Source organism: Trichogramma pretiosum, unplaced genomic scaffold (assembly GCF_000599845.2).
Source record: "Trichogramma pretiosum strain Unisexual culture from Peru unplaced genomic scaffold, Tpre_2.0 scaffold55, whole genome shotgun sequence".
In the NCBI taxonomy this organism is placed as follows: Eukaryota; Metazoa; Arthropoda; class Insecta; order Hymenoptera; family Trichogrammatidae; genus Trichogramma; species Trichogramma pretiosum.
Window position 1 is genome coordinate 656,272 of NW_019641617.1, and position 13,964 is coordinate 670,235.

Here is a 13,964-nt window from a genome sequence, read left to right on the forward strand (position 1 = left end):
ATCGTACATGCATACAGCTACACAAACACAGACGTACATTCGTGAATGTGTATCGCCGGGCGCATTCTCGAAAGAGTAAAACCAGCAGCAGGTGCATTATATACGGATCGAGAAAAGAAGCCAGTAGCCAACGACACGCCGGAGCTTTTCATGCATATAGACTCGCACACATTCATACACACATGCGTATGGCAATAATTCTGACTCGTATAAGGAGATACATAAGGTGTATATATTCGCATACACATACAGCCGAAGGAAAAAGTCGTAACGTATACATAGCGTCGTTGTTATATCTTCCTTGTTGTCGGATGTGTCGCGCGCGCGCGCTCGCCTGCGTCCCCCTATATTCGACCGGCGAAAGGGAAAAGAAGCGACGAAGAATACATATGCACACAATGATGTGTACTAAGTCGCTCACATAGAGAGAGAGAGAGAGAGAGAGAGAGGGTTGAATTTTTTGAGAAAGGAAGAGGAAGCTGCGCCACTGCACGCCATGCGCTTATAACCCTTTAAGCTTTCTCCCTCCTATACGTTTATAACTCCTTCTGATACCGATGATGTCGTCGTCGCAGTCTGATGCAAAGACGAGAGCCCGTATTTAATCCCGGCATTAGATCTTTCTCTTACTCTCTCTCTCTCTCTCACTTACTCCTGCGCTATATAATATTATAATGTATGAGAAAGAGATTACATCTGCAGTTTAGTCGCGTTTCTTATTTATAAGAAAAATGCAAAGCTCCATAGCTCATATATACTACGCGTATCCTTGTCGCACGCAGCACTGCCGAACGCACTACAGGCAAGTACTTCTTTTTTTTTTGACAATTCTTTTTTAGCCGCTCGTGCGCTTAAAGAAGACGTTGAGTGGATGTCACTGTACTTACAGAGTACATATATAGAGAGAGAGAGACTACCGAGGCAAGCCTTTGATGCGATGAACTCATTTCTCTCCCTCTCTTTCTCTCTCGAGCTAGCTCCTCTCTGTTCTTTTATATTTGGTAATCTCGTGTTCGTCGCGCGTGTAATGCGCATTTTCTACAATGCGCGCGCCCAAGCTCGCCCGTCTAGATTGCGCGCCAGAGAGGCTCGATTTATATCCTGTACGCGCGTCTGAGCAGACGAAGAAAAGGAGAGACATTGTCTTGAGAGCGTTACATGAATTTTCCAGCCCTTTTTTCATTCTCTCTCTCTCTCTCTCTCTCTCTCTCTCTCTATTTTTCGCTCATGGAATGGAGCATGTGTTTAGGACCTTTAATTGAATTTCGCACAAAAATTTCGAGCACGAGTTGGCGCCAAACGAAGCGACTAATAATATGCTGCCTGGATGCTGCACCGCTACATTATATCGTCGCCCCAGCGCAGGAAGGTATCTATTTCCAAGCTGCAGCAAGAAGGATACTTACTCGCGCGCAGAGGCAAAAAGGTATCTAACTCGAGCGCAGCGGCAAAAAGGTATCTAATTCGAGCGAGAAGCAAAAAAGTAGCTTATTCAAACGAAGTGGCAAGAAAGTTTTGACGCGCTGAATTTAGGTTGGCAACGGAACCGTAAATGATAAAATTTTGTTTTGTATTAGAGCAAAAAAGAGGAAAAACATTTAAGCTAGTGTAATGAGTTTCATCTATTTGAAATGCGAGCAAACAAATCGATTTCGACTCAATATGCCTCTTATGGAGAACTTTCTATGTTTTGAGAGGAGTAGAAGTTATCGGCTTTACATATAGCTTTGAATTAAACGTTGAATGTTGAATGTTGAAACAAAATTTTATCATTTACGGCTCCGTTGCCAACCTAAATTCAGCGCGTCAAAACTTTCTTGACACTTCGTTTGAATAAGCTACTTTTTTGCTTCTCGCTCCAATTAGATACCTTTTTGCCGCTGCGCTCGAGTTAGATACCTTTTTGCCTCTGCGCGCGAGTAAGTATCCTTCTTGCTGCAGCTTGGAAATAGATACCTTCCTGCGCTGGGGCGACGATATGCGCTAGCTCCGACCGATGAATATTATCCGCTGTGGAGCGAGACAATCCGGAAGCGATCTATCAAAATATTTAAATGTCCCTGCGCGCGTTCAGCGTGCCGAGTTTCCGTTTCACATGGCTAATTTTCCCTGCTGAATCGCTGCTCCGCGTACTTTATATACGATGCAGTATACATATACACATCTTTGCGCACATACCCTTTTATATTACACTGGAAAAGGCAATGTGTATATACAGCTTTCTAAAGAAAAGTGACGGCAATCGACGTTAAATGGACCGACGATTTGCCTTTGTATCGACGTTGATTATCGATCGTTTGTACTCAGCTAATTGAACGAATAAACGAACTCAACTCGATTCGTTCCGTTAATTCGAGGCTTCGAGCTGGCGATGGCAAATTTATATACGTATGCACAAGTGGGCATGTACACACACACACAGGGCCTCAATAGATTTCCATGGTTGTGCACTACAGCTCTTCGTGATAAAAAGCCATAAATTTCCATGCGCCAACGGCACCCACTACAATGGCCCCCAACAACGGCGTAACAATCCTCTAAACGTTTCTATCAACCATTACTTTTGAGTCCGAGCAGCGGTTGAAAATAAAAAAGCGGCAGCCACGCGTAGATAAATCGCGGAGCTACATGTCTCGGACCGCCGCGCACTACCCATTGAAAAGGCCGAAGAAAATTCAGCGTGTCCCGACAACTACGGCGGAGGAGCAGCTCGCGGCTATATCCTTCTTCAATTATCAGCGCGCGCAGCAACTTCAAACGCCGCGAGTTTCCCTACGTGCGGCCGCACCAGAGAGAGAATGAACGTAAAGAGGCGCTTAAACGAGGCTAAGTCTCGCGCGCGGTATATATAATTTTCCTGCCCGCGCGCGCACACCCACTAAAAGTCGCGATCTCGCGCGCCTCGGCTCAGCTCGAGTTCGAATAATAGGGAAGATCAGCTCGGCTCTAACAATTTGTAACTGCAGGGGAAACTAGTCATGCGTGGGTGTGAGTGAGAGAGAGAGAGCACACGTGCGGCATGGTGTACCTTCGAAACGCCCGCGACGATTCTCACGCCACGATAATCGCTTTATGATTGATCGGCGCCCGCGAATATAAGATAGATGCTGTACACGCACAGAGCCATATTATACGCCGTATCGCGCGAGGATCCCGGCCTTTTTTTCCTCCTTTTTTCATATTATTAGATCTTCGGGGGACATCCGGTGGGTGCGAAATATAATTCGTAAATATAGTACGGCGGCGGCAGGATTATTGGATAATAGAAGATTTTTGTTGGGCTCTCCCTCTCGGTGCAGCTCTCCTTTACCCTCTTTTTCGGCCAAGTTATTCTTGGGGCGTATGAGAATGATATAGATACGCAAGAGAGTAGAGTGGAGTGCGCGCGCGAGGGTAAGCTAGAGAGACGCGCGCGAGAGGTGAACGTTTACGTCTGCTCTTTCTCTCTCTTCCTCTCGCACCTCTCGTGTACGTGAGCTGGATATCTCAATGACAAACAAATATTGTATTTGTGTTGTATATATGTGCCAGGCTAGGATTGTTGGTTCTTAGGCTTTGTCAGGACAGGCTTGGTGTTGTGACAGTGAAAGAGGGGCGGGGGGGACAGAGGGAGAGACAAGCTGGCAGGCTTGCTCTGAGCAAGTTTGTTCGCTTATTAAGTTGTGATTTGAAACTCTTGACAAATAAGTTTCTCTATATGTATCGCGACGTGTTTGCTGCACGCGAGGGTGAGCGGTGGGGGCTGCGTTATAAGCTTAAGCTCGCAGTAATTGAATTTTGCAGTAGTAATATATAGTGAAATGTTTAATACAAACGAAATACCGCAGCCGAGCAATTATTAGCGTAAAAATCGTGTTTTCTCGTAAGACTTTCTATTCTTTTTCTTTTTTTAATATGGAGACATAAGTTAGTAGTGCGTTATTCATGAAAAATCCAAATCCGATTGAATCGACAAGCTCCTTTACCTCTTTCCCCTTTCGCTGGCTGCTATACTCTTTTGAGAGAGCGAGCGAGAGAGAAACTCAATTCAACTAAAATATCTCATTATGTTCTCAACCCTTTTATTCTCGGTGCGCACAACAAGGGAATAAGATCTCATAGAATTTATATCCTCTCGGCGAAGAAGTCGTGCGCATTTAGTTAAAAGCTTTTCCATTCTCCGGGGCTAGACGAACGACGCGGGCGCATGACGTCTATCTATATATGTATAGCATAGCCATTTATATAATACAATAATAAACGGACACGCCAAATCTTCTTAGAGCCAACGGTTTCGACGTCGCAGCTAGCTCGTGCGCGCGCGTATTTTATATGTATCCACGCACAATGAAGCTTGGTACCAGTATCAGCAGCAGCTATAGCAGTGCTAGCTCGGAGAAGAGAAGAGAAAAAAAGGAGGAGACGCCGCGAGTTTACGTCTATACGGGAGCTCATCTCGTTCTCGCTCAGCGAGAGACTTCCCAGCTCGCACTATGGTGCGTTTCAAAAGTCATATATACACCGAAAAAAAAATATGCTATATTCAAACAAATTTTGTTTGATTCAAACAAATTATTTACTTGTATAGTAGCAAACAAATGATTTGTTTAAATGAAAAAAGTACATTTATTTGACGCTAATAAATATTTACTTAATTTGAAACAATCAATTATTAAAACAAATTAAATATTTATTTGTAATAAACAATAATATTTTTAATTCAGGTATATATTTGTTAATATCAAAAATATGTTTATTTATGTCTAACAAATATATATTTGAAGCAAAAATATAAAAGCTTATAACGAAAAGTTGTTTATTTGAATACAATAAAATATTAATTCATTTGAAAAAATATTTGTTTGCTTCAATTATTTTTTTTATTATTTCAAATAAATATTTACTAAACGCTAGCAAATATTTATATGACAAAATAAATATTTAATTGAATCAATCATGAGGTTGCTTCATTCATGGTTTAGACTTGAACTGTAACTAATATTAACTTTGAAATTATTATTTATATATATTATATTGATTACATTTATATCGCTTAATATACATTATATAACATTATTTACGCATACTTAATAATTATAAACACTTATAAAACGCAATCCTAACATACAAAGAGATTCCTACACCTGGGATCGAACCCAGGACCTCGGGGTGGTAGGCACGCACTTTACCATTACGCCACCCGTACAAGTTATTATTCGAATGATTTTTACGGCTGTAAATGATTATTGCGTATTATTGGTAATTAGCATATTGTATTAAAACTACCTTATTATTTGAAATTGATGCAATAAAATTAATAATTTTTATTTATTCCAGAAAAAGGTAAAAAATTTCATTGCGTGAAATAAATATTTGTTTTGTATTGTATCGTCAGCTCCCTAAATGCTAATTTACCTAGCTTGATCTTGTCATAAAATCAAATGATTCTTGTCCTTAGTTCCGCTTTCATTGGACTTATAACTGCAGTCGAGACAGGCAACAACAGACGACTCATCTACCATAACTTCACAATTCAAATTATGTAAAAAGACGCGCTCACGCACGCGCATTCACGAACACATTACGAATACCGAGAGCGGCTATGCAAGTAGCACTGATGGTAGTCCGAGCTGACATGGCAACTTTTTAAACCTAGTCCTAAACGCAATCGGCAACTACGAACGTTAGGCTAGGGTGGCTGTATTGACAAAAACACACTATCTGATTTCGAGCTCGATTCCGCTCAACGGAAACTGTGATGCACCTTACACACAACCCAAACACAAACTCACATAGCAAGCTACATGCGGTGAGCAGCTAGCCACTCAAATGCTACAGATTCACTCATATTCACAGTGTGGATCACAACAGCCGGCCGACGGCCTGTACTCGTGTTTATGTGTACAGCATGTCACATTTACAGTGTCGGTTAAGCAATATCGAGCTCGGACGTTATTCTAAGTACGCGATAACTTTAATATGCCACAGACCTTAACCCATCAAAAATTAAACATGGTAAATTCAATTAGTTTCATCAAATATTTTTTGATACGTAAGATACTTAATTTGAACAAATGATTTATTATTTTCAACTAAAATATTTTGTAGTATTGATCAATTTATATCTTATTTGAAACAAATATATTTATTTAAATTAAACATAGAATACTTCTTTTTTACAAACTAATTAAATACTTTATTTTAACAAATATTTCTTTGATGTCATTTATTGATTTCAAATAAATGGTTTGTTATCCAATTGATTATATATTTGTTTAAAACTAATAAAGAAATATTTGTGTCAAATAATGAATTGTTTAAAATATTTTTTCCATCTCATTCAAAAAAATTCTAATAAATATATGTTTGTTACTAATAACTCAGATTTGATATGAGAAAATATTTCTTTAAATTCAATAAATGGATTTCAAACAAATACATTTATTTGAATTTAACATACTTTTTTATGAGTGTAGGAGGCATTTAAAATCTCTCTCGCTCGATTCTTTATGCGGCGCGTCTCGGCCTCGAGGCAATCCGCAAGAAGCTTGCATAATAGACTCGAAAGAGAGAGAGAGAGAGAGAGAGAGAGAGAGCAAAAAACAAAGCAAAAAACGCGGCAACGAGCGATTAAAACTGGTGCAGTGCCTCGCCGCGTGTGTGACAATACCTCGGCCGCGCGTGGAGTTGGAGCGGCAGCAGCCGATACGCGTATTATATATACCGAAGTCCGTACACGTAATTCCTAGACACACGCGGAAGTGAGCCACAGCAGTCCCTTCGCGACTCGATGGGCAGCACAATGACGTAGCCTCGCGATATATCTATATAGCTACCTATACGTACGATTTATATATAAACGCGTTATGTGAGCTCGGCTACGCAGGAGGAAGGAGCCGACGCGAGGAGCTGCGCTGAGGACGCCGTGCACGCTGTATAATATGATGGCATTAGCAAGTAGCCGCAAGCTAGATTTACGATGTGCGAAAAAATACCCCCTTAAGTCCATTGTGAAGGTCGTGTGTGTGTGTGTGCTCGCACGCAAGTCATCTCTCTCTCTTTCTCTCTCTCTCTCTCTTGCTTTCTCATGTGTGTGCGCTGCTGCTGCTGCTGCTGACTGCTTGCCTTTTTCGTTTCGCATGTACTTTAATACTGCTGCAGAGCAGAGAGAAAGAGAGACAAAGAGAGCGCGGCTGCGATGCCAGGGCTCAAAGTACTCGTTGATTTCTATAATAGTATCTCTATAATGTAACACGCGTGCGAGCGGCAGCTTTATAATGCCATTCGACATTTTTATCCGGTTTTCTTACGATATCAAGCTGAGCCTCGGAGGAAACTATATATTCCCTAATAATCTCTTATTTTCGATTAAATCCCTTTTTTTCAGTTGCCGCACTGACTCAATTTTATCGCTCGGATAGTTCGATTATAAGGCACACTTTAACTTCGGGCTTGACCGCGATAGTTTGATGGAACATCGTTTAACGATGTTACTGCTACGCCTATTTAGTGTATATCTTGTTAAAGACCAGCCCTGATCCTTATACAATGTGAGTTAACAATGTTGCCGTGAAACACCGTTAAATGGATAACTTGATTTTTCGATCATTCAAAAACTTGCAATTAAAAATCTTATCAACCATTTATCGGATTAGAAATAATTCAATTTTGCGGGAAAAAGATTGATCTCGGAACAGCGAAATCGAGACGCTAATAGTTTGGCGGCCGCAGCTTTGATCAAATTTCCGAAATCGATGAGCTGAATTAATGCGGGCCCAATCGATTTACTCGTGTATCGCATGCAAAACGTTTCGCGCATGTAAAACAAAATGTCCCGAGCTGATAAACAAGTCATTACAAGAGCCATTAAGCCTAATATCGCCTTCCGACTATTTTTCATAATTTTCATGCATGCGCGTTATCCGCCGATATGCACCTCGTCGCAAAACCTGAGAGTGCGTAAAAAAAATTCCTTTTTGCCGCGATATTTAAATATATTCAGGAACTTGAGTCGAAAAAACATGAAAAATAAAAAGGCCATTCCGGTCGAGAGGTCCCTAATGACCGAGCTGATTAATAATTTTGCGAAATGTACTGGATTATTCATGCGATGAAAAACTTCCTCGAAGTCGCTTTAAGTGCGAACTTTTTTTATTCCTCCGGCCACTTTGCGTGCTGCCTGCGAGTTTGATGATGACGGTGCAGTGACGGTGCTGCGGTGGCGGCGGCTGCGGCGATGCGTTCTGGGACTCGAGCGCAGCCGCAGCCACTACCACCTTCTTCCTTTCGTTCTCTCTCTCTCTCTCTCTCTCTCTCTCTCTCTCTCTCTCTCGCACTCTCACGTGAGAGAATCACTAATTTGTTTAATGGGCTTCTCGCGCCCCGGCCGATGCCGAAGCCAACTATAACGCCTCAGGGAGTCGTTAAAAAAAATGACGGATGCACCGCGCGACTCGAGGTGTGCAGCTCCGCCGGCAATGGACGGAAGCTCGAGAGAGCTGAGCTCTTTATTCCCAAACAATTCGGATCAATCTCTCCGCGGAAAATTAGCCGATTTAATTTAATAGTGCGCAGCCCAATCCTCGAGCGAGGCTTCGATTGAAACGTTTCCCCGCCGCGTAATTGATGTAGCTAATAATGCCGCGCTGCGAGTAGCTTTATTAATTCGCACGACGCGAAAGAAGCTAGTGACAGTCGTGACTTTCATCACGTGAGGCGCGCGCGCAGCGATTCATTTCGCGTAAAGTATAATCACACGACGCTCACTGGCTCACTCGCGTTAATGCAAAAGATACCGCGCAATCGCGAGTGCACATTAAAATTTTCGACAATTTTAAATACCCCGCGCTGCGCAAGGCCTACTGCATCTCTTACAGGCGATCGTATGAGCTCGCAGCAAGCTGCACATTTTAGTTAATCAGTTTTTATGGTCGCGAGTTCGAACGGCGTTTCTCGTACCAAGGCCGCCTTCGAATGCAAATGTTTTGCCGTAAAAGCAGACAGGGTGAGAGAGCTCAGAGATATTATGTTTCAAGATCTCGACGCTGCGCAGCTAATGCAGCGCCTGGTGATATCTCTATACTCGAATAAAAATTAGCGTTTTTCAGAGTAATTAACGGAATTTATACGCTCAAACTGGTTCGAAGAGTCTCGTTTGGAATATTTCAGGGGTCCGATACGGGTGCGAGCGAGTGAATATTGTGCACAGCTGCACTGCTGCATTCTCATTGAAATTCGACATAAATACGTTGTTTTACTAATGCAGTATTTATACGCACATTGAAAGATCATTTTATGCGTAGCTTCTGCGTTACTTTCACGATGCTGTTTACACGTTGCCGATTTGTTTATCGGTTTTTCACCGTTCAATTTACTGTACGCTTTTAAAATTGACGTTTGCAACCTGCATTTGACTAATTTCGCGAAAATAAACAAGGGGTTTTGATAGTTTCCATGAAACTTATGAAATTCTGACTTAAATCTTTCATGGAAGCTTCTGAACTAGGGAAACCATTCTGAAAACATGGTATAAGCTTGTGGAAAACTTTGTTGAAACTTGCTGGAAAATTTCAGGAGGATTTGTTAAACGTTTTCATAGAAGCCTCCGAAAATGTCTTAAATGATTACAACGAAACTTTTTGAAAAATGAAGGTAAACTTAACAAAAATTTCAGGAAGATACCAAAATTTTACTCTGAACATGAGTTCATTTAAGTATAACCTTGCAATGAACATCGTTATTAGTTTTGCAAGTTTCTGAAATCTCTAATGTTGTTATAAGGAGTCCTATAAAAATATCTTTTAACATTGAGTATTGTATTGTTTTACGAATGTATTTTAGGAATATTTAATTCTTAGCATGGAAATTGCGTTGTTGCTGATGGTGTACAGTATAAACATTCGTAAATAATGGTTTTATGACGTGGAAGAAAAAGAAGTTGTAAGCGAATACGATAGTGGTGAGCTAATGAAACTTTATTTTCCCTCATTTAACAAGAGCCCACCTCTGGATTTGCTTAGGTTCCATATAATTTTTTAATCATGGAGATAGATTGAATCAACCACGAGATTCATAATTGTGAAATTTGAAGATTAGAGAGCGAGAGAGTTTGTTTAGTTGACATAGCGCATTGACGTAGTTGATAACTTGCGTGATTTTCATTGAGGTGCGCGAAAAAATGATGGGCTCCTCTTCCGGACTGGTGATTTTTATGCAAGCGGCCAATTTCTCTGAAGACCGCTTTTACACGATCTCCAAGGTCTAGGAATTGCAATGGGGCTAGAGGTCGGCCGCGAAAAGCGTAGTATCGTCGCATTATATCGTGCGGCTACGTGCTCAACGCGAAAACGAATCTTCCCTCCCGCGTAAAACTTTCTTATCACTTAAGTCTCATCTCATTTCTTTTTCACGCCAGGGCTGCAGTACACCGCGTGGAAGTTGGAATTAAAAAAGGAGAATAAAAGAGAAAGAGAGAGAGAAAGGGAAAAAAAGAAAGATCATGAGAGAGTAGACAGCGCGCCTTTTTAGCCCACCTGTTAAATTGCGTCAAGCTATTAGCTTCTCTTCGACTTTGAATATAAATCGAGCTATTACCTCGGGACAAAATATATGTATACATATTATATATGTGTGCATAATGTATACGTATGTATTCTAAGGGATGCACGATACGTTTCGAGTTTTGTCTTTCTCTCTCTTTGGCATTTCGTGGTTAGGGTTCATCATCATTATCATCATACGTACAAGGCCCCAGGTGATGAAGCATCGGCACGTGTATTTCTGCGCGCCACACATTACCCAAGGAAATGAGATGTGCGATTTAGGATATACGTGTGTGATGCGCGCATTAACGCCTAACGAGCAACGCGGCGAAGCGCACGTCGCGCTACTCTGCCTTTGCTCACTTTTTTTCTCTTATTCTTTCTCTTCAGCTGCTTCTGCGAGATGTTAATGCTGCTGCTGCTGTTTATAGTGACTGCTGATTTAACCAAGATTTACGCAGATTCCCGGCTAGGATACGAGGCAAATAGTGGGCAATGAAATTATAACAGGCTGTCGGGATTTGATCGTCATACTTTATAATAACAAGATTCCCTTTCGCAACATTCGTACCTATAAGACTAATCTCGCCGTCCATCTCCTTGTTAAGAGTGAAAGTTTTCAATTTTCATTCGCGTTTAAGTTTCGAAATTCGACGACTGCGAAGAGCGATGGCTCAGAGGCTGCGATGCAACCTAGTCTGTGTACGGAGCCACAAATATACGATGTAAGCGCTCCGAGCACGAGCTTTTCTCGTACAAGGTACGTGAAAAGAATGTCGAAAGTAAAGCGAATATCGAGCGCCAGCACGAATCCCCATTGTTTCTAGGCTTCCTCTCCCCCCTCGGCTCACTCCCAAGCTTCTCTAATACAGAGGCAGAAACAAATGTAAGCAGCGGGTATAATATGTGTAGCGCGTGTAAACGCAAAAGCGAAATTTCACGCACGGGGATTAGTTTGCGTAATGAAAGAGACACAGAAGAGCAGCTTTCGGGAAGAGAGGGGGATAGTTTAGACAGTCGTTCGTTTCTCCCCCAGCGATCCTAGTTCTCCGATCCGTTTTCCGCGTTTATTAATGTATTTTGTTGAATTTAATTCTAAGCTAAAGCCCGCCTCATGGGTTTCGCCCGTACTGCCGCGAGTCCGAAATTCGTTAGTTCACTTACGTACAAAGCATCATTGGAACGATCGATCGCTGCCCCGGTCGGAGAGAGAGGCCATTACGTCCGCGTGTACGAGTGTGAAGACGAACGTAGTTTAGCTTGGCTCGGATCGATAATAAGAGCGCTAATTCGCGCTTTAAAAATTGCCACCTAGAAAGATCTTTAATTGGCAATTTGACAGGCTCGAGAGCTGCGAGTGACGTGCGACGACCTTCCGGTGGATTCGTTAAAATAAGTCAGCTCGCACGTATATGTGTGTGTATGTGAGAATGAAAAAATAATCGCGCCGGCTGCGTAGAAACACGTCGCACGATGTCGTGCATATCGCGTGTCAGATTAATAAACCGCAACACCCACTGGGCTAACAGATCGCGCATCTCTACGCGTATACACAATTCACTGTCTAGAAGTATTAGCACGTATATATAATTCTCATAGCGGTATCCCAAAGACTGATGATGATGAGCCACCATGTCTGCTTACTGGGCTCTGGGGCCATGTACACGCGCGCGCTATAGGACGCGCGCTAATCTTCATTGTCCCTTGGAAGCGCACCAACACAGTTCGGGATCATTTTTTGATTTTTTTTTGTAGTTAATATGGATTTTTTCCCCTACGTGATTGATCGCGCGTAATGAATATATTTGAAGCGTGTCCAAAATGAGCCCGCATAAAGTTGAATCGTCATATAATCGATTGAAAATTATTTTCAGTGTCATTCTCGTATACGTTTTTAAAGACTGCTAGATCGGTTCACAGGCCACTTGAGAGCTTTGACATTGTCAAGCATGAAGTAGCAGACGTAAAAAATGATGCTGCATTAGCTCATTAGACGATGAATAATTCATATTTTATAATTTCTAAAAATATTGGCGCCCTGCCCTCGGCACGAATCAATCTAGCGCGCGTTTTTATACACATTAATATACGCAGCTTCGAAACGCGCTGATCGTTATATTTCTGTCTAGTATGGCAAATTGATTTCAATTTTTCAAATCACTGTAATTCTTGACACACAAGCTTGTCCAAACACAAAGAGCACACAACGCACAGACAAACCCATCCCTTGGCAAGCTCGACTGCCTCTCGCGGCAGCAGCAGCAGCATCACCGGCCATTTTCCCCGCAGTCGCATTCCCAGCCTCGAGTCGACTTTCTTTATTTTATCCGCACGTGAGCTTTCCACGCCTCGAAGGTCTCGAGACTCGTCTCGAGCCGGGGAGCCCCATCATCACGTATGGGTCAAGTTCCGACAAATTGTTCTACATGTCTTCGTTTCCGCTGTAGCAGTCAGCAGCAGCAGCACCACCACCACCACTACCACGTGAAAGCCTGAACGAGAGTCGACTCAATAGCCGCAGCAGTATAGTGTCAGCTTCGAGTCAGCGCACCCCCGTTGCAGCATCGCAGTTTTACGGCTGACAATTTCGTGGCTTATCTCGCTCGCTCTCGCGCAGAGAAAAAGTCTCGGAATACGTATGTATACATATAGATGCACACAGACACATACACATGCAGCCGCACTGCAGAGAGTATTATTCCACGCGGACTTTCTATGAATTCTTAACTGACACTGGCAGCGCGCAGAATGTTTGATAATGCACCCGGGAATTGTGATTTTATGCAGAGATCTCTGCTTTGGCTGTAAACAGACGTGCCGAGTCTGCGCGACAATAAACATTTTGTCAGACTGTGCGCACGATGTGGTTTTACCTATGCTGCGCATAAATACACACAGACGCGCGCGCAGCACATTATTATACATACTCGAGTGCGCCGAGACGTTTTTCTTATGGATTCCGATTAAATATTACTATTTTCGAGAAGAATTTTGATGTATTATGCGTATACAAACAAGTTATGAGAAACATGTCAGCGAAAGTCGATATGCGATTTCACACCAAAAGTAGAAGGAAAAAGTTAAATATTTCGTATAGTAGATTATCGCACGTCTCAGTTTATAAGAGCTTATTTTTAGCTATCGAGTTCCAATTACGTCAGGATAAATATTCAGAAGTTCGTCGAGCACTCCCGAATGCTAAAATTGCATTTCGATTTGTCGAGTGGCGCGCGGTGAATCGATCAAAATTCCGCTTGAATATTTAATAAAAGCCGAACATGCGGGAGCTCTTATATTTCGACAGTGAGCGCGCACGAAAGAAGCTGGCGACCCATTCGGCGTCGCGATGGTCACGGAGTACCAAGGTGGAGCCGACCTTTATTTGCGTATTCGTCGGCAGTGACAGTGAAGACGACGACGAGGACTACTAGCTACCAACTACTC